Source organism: Puma concolor, chromosome E1 (assembly GCF_028749965.1).
Source record: "Puma concolor isolate L17-30 chromosome E1, mPumCon1.1.hap2, whole genome shotgun sequence".
In the NCBI taxonomy this organism is placed as follows: domain Eukaryota; kingdom Metazoa; phylum Chordata; class Mammalia; order Carnivora; family Felidae; genus Puma; species Puma concolor.
In genome coordinates this window covers 57,499,953-57,503,509 of record NC_141680.1, presented here as the reverse complement: position 1 = coordinate 57,503,509, position 3,557 = coordinate 57,499,953, and the positions used below count along the sequence as shown (strand labels likewise).

At 48.5% G+C, this 3,557-nt stretch overlaps 1 protein-coding gene across 1 annotated transcript in view; it reads right to left on the bottom strand.

Annotated features, from left to right (window-relative positions):
• The window catches only part of RAB37 (RAB37, member RAS oncogene family), a 54,760-nt gene that overhangs the window by 17,380 nt on the left and 33,823 nt on the right, over window positions 1–3,557 (bottom strand). The gene's annotated exons all lie outside the window — the stretch shown is intronic.

Sequence of the window (3,557 nt, the reverse complement as noted above, 5' to 3'; positions counted from 1 at the left end):
TTCATACATGAGTGATCCTTTACTTAACCTGGAATAAATTGCTTTTCCACAGAAAAGAGTAAAACATTGGTTCTGGATATATATATATATATATATATATATATATATATATATATATATTTCACGTCCAGTGCAGAACCCAATGTGGGGCTTGAACTCACAACCCTGAGATCAAGACCTGAGCTGAGATCAAGAGTCTGACGCTTAACTAACTGAGCCACCAGGGCACCCCCACGTACATGTATTTACCAACAGTTGTCTTTGCATGGGGGGATCAGGAGTGATTTCAAATGCATTCTTCGTGTTCATTTATATTCCATTCTCCTTCTGTAATGAACACACACTCCTTTGTAATTCGGAAATATGTCCGTATGTGTTGGGAGGCATACTGTGCTGGGTAACTCATGTAAAAGCAAATAGGAACACTGATGTCTAGCCTAACTGTTGCTGAACAGATGCTTGATTTCATTTTTTCCAAATGAATCTAGCCTGCTACGCAATGCTTAAAGAAACGTCAAGTTTCTGAATGGCAGCATTTCACTTTGTGGATTTCAGCGAGTATTACCTTGGATACCCGAGGGGCACGTGGTAAGGCAGCCCATGCTCTGTCCTGAAAATTCGTGGGTCTCCTTCACCTCGTACTTGCAGAGGGTTAGCCGCCTCTCTGGAGCCCTGTGTTTTTCTCAAAAAGAATCTTTGCCTCTGCCCGAGTGCCTGGATAAGAACTTGGTGGAGACTTTGCTTCCCATTCCATAGACTGCAGAAAAAGGGCATTAGATCTGGAAACTGGGAAGGTCAGTGTTACCAGTGACTTGCTTTGTTAGATTAAGTTCCAGTTCCTGATAATACATCCTTTCATTCTGGGGGAACCTATTTTAGAAAAAACCATGGAGCGGATACCCTGCTGACAACCAGCTCAAGGATGTGCTGTCTTATTAACTCTTGGTTGTCAGGTTCTCTCTTCATTGTGAGCACTGAACAGGATCGAGGGGCAGCTGGCTTCTCTCAACCCATCCAGCAGGAGGCAGGATGGCATGCTTTACGAGCCAGACCCAGGGTTGAATCCTGGCTTTGCCAATTACTAGCGTGTGAACTTGGACAAGTTACTTGCTCTCTGAGCTTAGGTCTCTTTATTTGAAAAATGAGAGTAACGTCGCCTTTCCTCTGTATTTGTAGTGAGGACCTGATGTGATAACTGTATAAAATATGGAGCATAGCACGTAGTGGGTAGAAAACATGAGGTGTGGTTGGGTCCCAGGTGAACTGAAAGAGTTCAGAACAGTGGTTGAGAACAATTATGGTTGATGACAGTCCACAGTTCCTTAGCAGACCTTACAGGGCCAGGGTAAGAATGACGGCGTGCTGAAAACGGTTCATTTGTTTCTTCGTTTTCCAGCAATTATTTATTGAGCATGTATTACGTGCCAAATGTGCTTTTAGCCACTGGGGATACTACTCTCAGGGATGTTCTAATCCAGAGTGGGAGAGACCCAACAAGACCAGTTCTTTCAGTCCAGGACCTCCTCCACCGATGAATAGTTTGGGTTCTGAAAATACCGCAGTTTGCGAGTCCACAGTGACTGAGAGAAATAGCTTGAGCAAATCTCTGTTCCTTATAACCCAGAGAACCCAACAAAGGCATCAACATACACGCGCATCATATCCACACGCATCCACATGCATCCATGTGTTCACACCAATTACCATGGCACACACAGTATGTACACATCTATAACACACACGTGTGCACACGCAGCACAAACAGCACAATACATGTATGTATATATAGCTCCCACACATGCCTACGTATAAACACGGATGCATCACACATGTGTTTATCCATGCATGCACACACACCCACGCATCCACAAGCACTCATATTCATGCATGTGCATGTGTGCATTCACACGCACACACAGACTCACACACACATACAGGTACTTTTAGGGCAAGGGAGCCTCAGATGATCTACCCAATCCTTTCTTTCATAGATGGGAACGTGGAAGCCCGCGGAGGGAACTGACTCATGCCGAAGTCAATGGCCAAGCTGGGACTAGGGCCTCCAGTATCTCTTTGAGAATGCAGGGTCCACAGAACAGTCTGACTTTCCTGGAGTCCCCAGAGACATTTGTTTAGAGGAGCAGTCTTGCCACCACTCAGAGACACTCAAAGATAATTCTCTGTTCTTAAATTTTTTTTTAATGTTTATTTATTTTTGAAGGGGAGAGAGATCGGAGCGTGAGTGGGGGGAGGGGCAGAGAGAGAGGGAGACCCAGAACCCGAAGCAGGCTCCGGGCTCCGAGGTGTCAGCACAGAGCCCGATGCGGGACTCTAACCCACAAACCACGAGATCATGACCTGAGCCGAAGTCGGCTGCTCAACCGACTGAGCCACCCAGGTGCTCCTTTGTTCTTGATGCAAAAGGGAATCCTTCTTGGGTAAGCTGGGCCCAGGAGCCAGGGCCAGGCCGCAGGCAGAATTTGGAGGACCTCAGGTGCTGGTCACTCCTTACCGAATATGCCCAAGAAAGGAAAGGTTACCCACAACTCTCCAAACATCTGCCCCCCCTGTTTTCCAGGACTGGCCCAACTTGCTTAATTCCTCAGTCATTTCCCCTGGAAGACGAATAGTGTCCGTGTTTGCAGAGGCCAATGTCTCTCAGCATAACCGTACAGTGTCCTGGGCAGAGGACGGGCTTGTCGAGCAGTGGGGACAGAGGGCTGACCCGAGCCCTCACTCGGGATTGTTGATCTTAGTTTGGAGATATGTAAAGTGAAAGGCTGTCTCTGGCCACATCCTGGAAAAGCTCGGCTTATCAGCTGGAGTATTTTTCTACGCAAACAAGCCTCCTGCGTACCTGCTCCTTCCTGATCAGGGTGAGAGGGGCTTACGTCCCTCCTTGGGACTCCCTCGCTTCTCAAGATGTCACAGGGTATGCGTGACACAGAGCCAAAGTGGCTCCGGGAGCAGGGGTACGAGAAATGGCCCTATGGGTTCCTAGCATCTGGGCTCCACCCCAGGGCCTGCTGGGATCCTGATGGGGAGGATGGGGGACGGACATAAAATTGTCAGGAAGAGGGAGTAAGGCAGGCAAAGCTGGTGTTGCCCTTCTTCCTACTTCCACAGGTCGTTATTGTAAGGTGGGGGGTGTGGAGCGAGGGGGTAATAGCCATGAGCAATGAGCCATTTTCTTCAGGAATGAGCCCCTGGTAGAACTGACAAGTGTCTGGAGGGGTCAGGCTGGTATCAATATCCACAAGCTCTCACTTGGTGGTCTGGGGCACAGCGGAGAGTTTCCAGTATGTTCTGAGGACACAGGCCCCTCTTGCCCATCGGACCGTGAGTTCCCTGCTCACATCCCCCTACTCTTTGAACCCTTTTCTTTGAAGTCTGGGGTTTGATACCCTCCACCCCCTCATTCCAATCTCTGGTCTAGAATTTCTCCTCTGGCTTTTGGGCTTTGGCCCAACCTCCCCCACAGCTGAGCTCCTGGGCTCCCAAGGGTGCATCTGAAATTCCATGTTTCTGGCATTGTATCCCTCAGCCTTGGCTCTCCA